Raw genomic sequence first — 8433 nt, 5'->3', positions numbered from 1 at the left:
TTGTGCCAGTACCAAACTGTCTTGATTGCTGAAGCTTTGTAATATAGTCTGAAGTCAAGGAGCCTGATTCCCCCAGCTCCATTTTTCGTTCTCAAGATTGCTTTGGCTATTCGGGGCCTTTTGTGTTTCCATACAAGTTGTGAAATTTTTTGTTCTAGTTCTGTGAAAAATGCCATTGGTAGTTTGATAGGGATTGCATTGAATCTGTAGATTGCTTTGGGTAGTAGAGTCATTTTCCCAATGTTGATTCTTCCAATCCAGGAACATGGTATATCTCCCCATCTATTTGTATCATCTTTAATTTCTTTCATCAGTGCCTTATAGTTTTCTGCATACAGGTCTTTTGTCTCCTTATGTAGGTTTATTCCTAGGTATTTTATTCTTTTTGTTGCAGTGGTAAATGGGAGTGTTTTCTTAATTTCACTTTCAGATTTTTCATCATTAGTGTATAGGAATACAAGAGATTTCTGTGCATTAATTTTGTATCCTACTACTTTACCAAATTCATTGATTCGCTCTAGTAGTTTTCTGGTAGTATCTTTAGGGTTCTCTCATGTCATCTCCAAACAGTGACAGTTTTACTTCTTTTCTGATTTGGATTCCTTTTATTTCCTTTTTGTCCTGATTGCTGTGGCTAAAACTTCCAAAAGTATGTTGAATAATAGTGGTGAGTGGGCAACGTTGTCTTGTTCCTGATCTTAGTGGAAAAGGTTTCAGTTTTTCACAATTGAGAACGATGTTGGATGTGGGCTTGTCATATATGGCCTTTATTATCTTGGCGTAAGTTCCCTCTATGCCTACTTTCTGGAGAGTTTTTTTTTTCATAAATGGGTGTTGAATTTTGTCAAAACTTTTTCTGCATCTATTGAGATGATCGTATGGTTTTTATCCTTCAATTTTTTTAATATGGTTGATCACATTGGTTGATTTGCGTATATTGAAAACGTCTTGCATTTCTGGGATAAAACCCACTTGATCATGGTGTATTGCATCATGTTTAATGCGGAAAACTCTGAAAACATGCTTGCTTTTATTTTATGAACAATTTTTAAAAATAGCTTTATGAATCAAAGATATCCCAGTTAAAGGGAACTTTAAAAAATAGATTTATTTCTACATTTCTGAGAGTTGTAGGATTAATTATTGTAGTGCTCATTTATCTCAATTTGATTAGATATTCTTTAAGGGATTTTATAAGTTAATTTAGTAATATCACTCAGAGGTAGAAAATATAACATATCCATAGCATACATGCAACATGCATACAAACATACAGAAACATACAGAAACATTCAGACAGCTACAAAATTAGATCTTAAAGCTTTTATTCTAAAATTTTAACCCTGACTCAGTAAAACATAGTAATACAGTCTCACAGGTTTGTCACCCCTTTATTTTTTATTTTATTTTTATTTATTTATTTTTGGCTGTGTTGGGTCTTCATTTCTGTGCGAGGGCTTTCTCCAGTTGTGGCAAGCGGGGGCCACTCTTCATCGCGGTTCATGGGCCTCTCACTATCATGGCCTCTCTTGTTGCGGAGCACAGGCTCCAGACGCGCAGGCTCAGTAGTTGTGGCTCACGGGCCTAGTTGCTCCGCGGCATATGAGATCTTCCCAGACCAGGCCTGGAACCCGTGTCCCCTGCATCGGCAGGCAGATTCTCAACCACTGCACCACCAGGGAAGCCCACCCCTTTATTTTTAAATTGAATTATGTTTCTGGAAAATGGGAAGTTAAGATTAACTGTCCACCAGTATTTGTGGAGATACTGTTGATTTCCTTTTGCCCTGATATGCAATCTGACAGAGGCTGTAGAACAAATTTTAGACCAATGATAGAGCAGACATCTAGCAGTTGACTGGATGTCTCCAAACCCTTATGAGTGGTCAAAACATCCATTTATGTTTCCAAGCAGTCTTTCCTTTTAATACTTTCAGTAACAGGTGGTTGGTTTTGTGGGTCCTTAGCCCCTTGGGAGCCATTGATGGAGGATAGGGGGTCAGAATTTAAAGTGACTGTAGGGAGCTGAGGAGCTAATGTTGGAAGAGAAAAGTCTGGCTGGTGGGCAGAGGGATTGAGGAGATATGAGTTTGAAGGAAGACATGTTGAAGGATTCAAGGGAACTAGAGGGAAGATTCAAAGCACTAAATGGAGAAAGGAAGGACAGTTGTGATTAGAAGAGAAGTTTAGGGAGCCAGTTTGGGAAGATTTTATGATTCCCCAAGGGGACATTGAAGTTTTAAATTATCCTTAGTAAAACCATGCCAACGAGAAAGGAAGCAGAGTTGGCAGACGATATTCAGCAGGTACTCAAGAGGCGGGGGTTTCACTGCTGAGAAGCTTTTATGTTCTAAACAAGTGGAACTATATCCATATGAACATAGGAACTTGGAACTCTACCCAGTTTGTGCTTCCTGTGAATTTAAGCCAGTTTCTTAGAGATAAACCTAGGATTCCAGTCTGCCTCTGTCTGGGACTCTAACCCAGCTTCTAGAGTATACTCAAAATCTTATGAATCAAAGCTTTAAGTGTCATTCATCTGGACAACTGTTTGGCATTGGATTCACCAAAAGGATCCCTAATCAATCAGTCAGGAGTGAAGAAAGAGTTTTAAAAGGTGCACACTTAGGGTCTTAGGTGAGGACTTCAGAGCTCCAAAGATGAGTCTGATCTACCTGAGTTGTGGCATGTAACTGTCAAAGAAAGAAAACAGTGTTCTAAGGGGTAAGAACAGATTTTATTCAGGGCTATTGCAATGGGGGGAAAGAAATATCAGTATAGAAACAGGCTCAAAACCCAATACAACATGAGCATGAGGGAATTTATAGCCAAGGAGGCTGATGCAGTTCAGTGGATGGAAAATTGCTAAAGGGATCATCAGGGGCAAGAGGGATTCTGGCTACATTGGCCTAAGAATATCGTTGCTGAAGACAGGCCAGACTTATCAGATATCATCTAGTGGATGGTGGAGGATAAGAAATCTGATTAGATATTGAGGTGATCTGACATGGAGGATGAGAGATGCTTGCTAAACTGACTTAGCAGGTTTCTTGCTAAGGGTTTTATGACGATGTGCACAGGTGGCTTAGGGGAAGTTTCAGTTTATTGAAGTAAAGAATTTTTATGTTTATTGAAGTAAAGAATTTTTGTCAGTATCAAAGGCAAATTGGACAGTTACTCCACATTAGAAGTAAGGAAGAGTATGTCTGGAATACAACACAGGATATCCCTAGGGTTTCTCTTTTTAATACTATCTCCTGTGATTAAGGTCAATGGAAGCATACAACAACCCTATTCAAGCAGGACTAGTTATGGCCCAGACCCTTAAAGAATGAATGTTTGAGTTACCCCACCAGGTAAAGAACTACCACCAGCTGAGATGCTTGCTGATGCAAAAGGATTACAGAATGGGTAGTGGGAGACAGTAGCTAAAAATACGATCTACTACCGTGTGACAAGTTACAGACAGGAGAACTGTAAATGTCATGAGTATTTCCTCCTTATTTTGTTATTAATACGTGTGTGTGTGCGTGTGTGTGTGTAGAGAGAGAAAGAAAAATCAATGTCCTTGTATTCTATCTTCTCTTATTCCCTTATCATGTTAACATGAGATGTAATAACTATATTGTAGTATTTAAGTATTGCTTATTTTCCTTCACACTATTTTTTGCATATCTAGGAGAAGAATAAAAATCACTCAAGGACTTTACCTCCTATTTTGGGGAAGACGTTAGTGTAGCTTTTGGTAGTATGCACAATATTTCTGTCATGTTAGACAGATTTATGACTTTATTATTGTCTTTATTTGAAGAATAAGTATAGTTTAGTGTAATGTATATGTGTTTAGTTGACCAAGGGTGAATTTATGATGATTAATTTTATGTGTCAACCTGACTGAGCTAAGGGAAGTCCAGATGTGTGTGTGTGTGTGTGTGTGTTTATCTGTGTAAGTTGTTTCTCTGGAAAATCCTGATTAAAATACGTTTTGGAATAGGAGATGGTTGAGGAGAACATAATTTTTGATGGGTCTTATGAGTTGGTTGTGGGTATTCTGGAATTGCTGTTTGATCTGATTAGATGTGAAGATGCTAATGACTCTGTTGCCAAAACAACAGTGCACTGTTGTTCCATGGTTTGAACTGCTTATAGTGGTACACAAATATCTCTATTGGATATTCCTAATCAAATACTTATAAGAAACAAGGAGCTAAGTAATTCTGTGTATGAGACATTTGAGCATTTTTGGAACACTGAGGATATAATAATAATATTAGCTAGTTCCTCCTGTTGTCACTGGAAAAAGTGATGAAAGAAAAGCCTGAGCTTAGGGATTGAATTCTTAATGAAACATTGCATTCATGACATAAGAACTTCAAGGTTTGCCCTGAGAGAGGACCTTAACTCCTATCAGGGCTGAACTGCTACAAATGACACTGTGATGGGTGAATTTCAACAAGTTCAATACCAGACTTCTAGGGTATCTACTGTTAAAGTCAGGACATTGACCATGTAAAAGATTACTCTGTATATTGATATTGGATGTGCAGGAAGATTCTGAGGAAGATGGAGACATCAAGCGGCTAAAATGTGATGTTTTTCTTTTAATTTAAGTATAGTTGATTTACAATATTATATTAGTTTCAGGTGTAGAAAATAATGATTTGATATATTTACAGATTATACTCCATTTAAAATTATTATAAAATATTCGCTATATTCCCTGTGTTGTACATTACATACTTATATCTTATTTGTTTTATATATTTTTTTGAGGTTGGTAATGATAGGTTCTTTTCTTTTTTTTTTAAGCATCTTTATTGGACTATAATTGCTTTACAATGGTGTGTTAGTTTCTGCTTTATAACAAAGTGAATCAGTTATACATATACATATGTTCCCATATCTCTTCCCTCTTGTGTCTCTCACCCTCCCACCCTCCCTATCCCACCCCTCTAGGTGGTCACAAAGCACCAAGCTGATCTCCCTGTGCTATGCGGCTGCTTCCCACTAGCTATCTATTTTACATTTGGTAGTGCATAAATGTCCATGCCACTCTCTCACCTTGTCACATCTTACCCATCCCCCTCCCCATATCCACAAGTCCATTCTCTAGTAGGTCTGTGTCTTTATTCCCGACTTGCCACTAGGTTCTTCATGACCTTTTTTTTTTTGTTCTTCCTTAGATTCCATATATATGTGTTAGCATACTGTATTTGTTTTTCTCTTTCTGACTTACTTCACTCTGTATGACAGACTCTAACTCCATCCACCTCACTACAAATACCTCCATTTCATTTCTTTTTATGGCTGAGTAATACTCCATTGTATATATGTGCCACATCTTCTTTATCCATTCATCCAATGATGGACACTTAGGTTGCTTCCATGTCCTGGCTATTGTAACTAGAGCTACAATGAACATTTTAGTACATGACTCATTTTGAATTATGGTTTTCTCAGGGTACATGCCCAGTAGTGGGATTGCTGGGTCGTATGGTAGTTCTGTTTTTAGTTTTTTAAGGAACCTCCATACTGTTCTCCATAGTGGCTGTATCACTTTAGATTCCCACCAACAGTGCAAGAGTGTTCCCTTTTCTCCACATCCTCTCCAGCATTTATTGTTTCTAGATTTTTTGATGATGGCCATTCTGACCGGTGTGAGATGATACCTCATTGTAGTTTTGATTTGCATTTCTCTAATGATTAATGATGTTGAGCATTCTTTCATGTGTCTGTTGGCAATCTGTATATCTTCTTTGGAGAAATGTCTATTTAGGTCTTCTGCCCATTTTTGAAATGTGTTGTTTGCTTTTTTGTTATTGAGCTGCATGAGCTGCTTGTAAATCTTGGAGGTTAATTCTTTGTCAGTTGCTTCATTTGCAAATATTTTCTCCCATTCTGAGGGTTGTCTTTTCATCTTTTTTATGGTATCCTTTGCTGTGCAAAAGATTTTAAGTTCCATTAGAGACCATTTGTTTATTTTTGTTTTTATTTCCATTTCTCTAGCAGGTGGGTCAAAAAGGATCTTGCTGTGATTTATGTCATAGAGTGTTCTGCCTATGTTTTCCTCTAAGAGTTTGATAGTGTCTGTCCTTACATTTAGGTCTTTAATCCATTTTGAGTTTATTTTTGTGTATGGTGTTAGGGACTGTTCTAATTTCATACTTTTACATGTACCTGTCCAGTTTTCACAGCACCACTTATTGAAGAGGCTGTCTTTTCTCCAGTGTATATTCTTGACTCCTTTATCAAAGATAAGGTGACCAAATGTGCGTGGGTTTATCTCTGGGCTTTCTATCCTGTTCCACTGATCTATATTTCTGTTTTTGTGCCAGTACCAAACTGTCTTGATTACTGTAGCTTTGTAGTATAGTCTGAAGTCAGGAAGCCTGATTCCTCCAGCTCCATTTTTTGTTCTCAAGATTGCTTTGGCTATTCGGGGTCTTTTGTGTTTCCATACAAATTGTGAAATTTTTTGTTCTAGTTCTGTGAAAAATGCCATTGGTAGTTTGATAGGGATTGCATTGAATCTGTAGATTGCTTTGGATAGTAGAGTCATTTTCCCAATGTTGATTCTTCCAATCCAGGAACATGGTATATCTCTCCATCTATTTGTATCATCTTTCATTTCTTTCATCAGTGTCTTATAATTTTCTGCATACAGGTCTTTTGTCTCCTTAGGTAGGTTTCTTCCTAGATATTTTATTCTTTTGGTTGCAATGGTAAACGGGAGTGTTTTCTTAATTTCACTTTCAGATTTTTCATCATTAGTGTTTAGGAATGCAAGAGATTTCTGTGCATTAATTTTGTAACCTGCTACTTTACCAAATTCACTTATTAGCTCTAGTAGTTTTCTGGTAGCATCTTTAGGATTCTCTATGTATAGTATCATGTCGTCTGCCAACAGTGACAGCTTTACTTCTTCTTTTCCCATTTGGATTCCTTTTATTTCTTTTTCTTCTCTGATTGCTGTGGCTAACACTTCCAAAACTATGTTGAATACTAGTGGTGAGAGTGGGCAACCTTGTGTCGTTCCTGATCTTAGTGGAAATGGTTTCAGTTTTTCACCATTGAGGACAATATTGGCTGTGGGTTTGTCATATATGGCCTTTATTATGTTGAGGAAAGTTCCCTCTATGCCTACTTTCTGCAGGGCTTTCATCGTAAATGGGTGTTGAATTTTGTCGAAAGCCTTCTCTGAATCTATTAAGATGATCATATGGTTTTTCTCCTTCAATTTGTTAATATGGTGTATCACGTTGATTGATTTGCATATATTGAAGAATCCTTGCATTCCTGGAATAAACCCCACTTGATCATGGTGTATGATTCTTTTAATGTGCTGTTGGATTCTGCTTGCTAGTATTTTGTTGAGGATTTTTGCAACTATGTTCATCAGTGATATTGACTGTACTTTTCTTTCTTTGTGACATCTTTGTCTGGTTTTGGTATCAGGGTGATGGTGCCCTTGTAGAATGAGTTGGGGAGTGTTGCTCCCTCTGCAATATTTTGGAAGAGGTTGAGAAGGATAGGTGTTAGCTCTTCTCTAAATGTTTGATAGAATTCGCCTGTGAATCCATCTGGTCCTGGGCTTTAGTTTGTTGAAAAATTTTAAATCACAATTTCAATTTCAGTGCTTGTGATTGGTCTGTTCATATTTTCTATTTCTTCCTGGTTCAGTCTCGGCAGGTTGTGCATTTCTAAGAATTTGTCCATTTCTTCCAGGTTGTCCATTTTATTGGCATAGAGTTGCTTGTAGTAATCTCTCATGAGCGTTTTTATTTCTGCAGTAATTTGTTACTTCTCCTTTTTCATTTCTAATTCTATTGATTTGAGTCTTCTCCCTTTTTTTCTTGATGAGTCTGGCTAATGGTTTATCAATTTTGTTTATCTTCTCAGAGAAAGAGCTTTTATCTTTATTGATCTTTGCTATTGTTTCCTTCATTTCTTTTTCATTTATTTCTGATCTGATCTTTATGATTTCTTTCCTTCTGCTATCTTTGGGGTTTTCTTGTTCTTCTTTCTCTAATTGCTTTAGGTGCAAGGTTAGTTTGTTTATTCGAGGTGTTTCCTGTTTCTTGATGTAGGCTTGTATTGGTATAAACTTCCCTCTTAGAACTGCTTTTGCTGCATCCCATAGGTTTTGGGTCGTTATGACTCCATTGTCATTTTTTTGTAGGTATTTTTTATTTCCCCTTTGATTTCTTCCGTGATCACTTGGATATTAAGTAGTGTATTGTTTAGCCTCCATGTGTTTGTATTTCTTATAGATCTTTTCCTGTAATCAATATCTAGTCTCATAGCATTGTGGTCGGAAAAGATACTTAATACGATTTCATTTTCTTAAATTTACAAAGGCTTGATTGTGCCTCAAGATATGATCTATCCTGGAGAATGTTCAATGAGCACTTGAGAAAAATGTGTATTCTGTTGT

Source organism: Balaenoptera musculus, chromosome 2, assembly GCF_009873245.2.
Source record: "Balaenoptera musculus isolate JJ_BM4_2016_0621 chromosome 2, mBalMus1.pri.v3, whole genome shotgun sequence".
NCBI classification, from domain to species: domain Eukaryota; kingdom Metazoa; phylum Chordata; class Mammalia; order Artiodactyla; family Balaenopteridae; genus Balaenoptera; species Balaenoptera musculus.
This window is presented reverse-complemented; position numbering follows the sequence as displayed.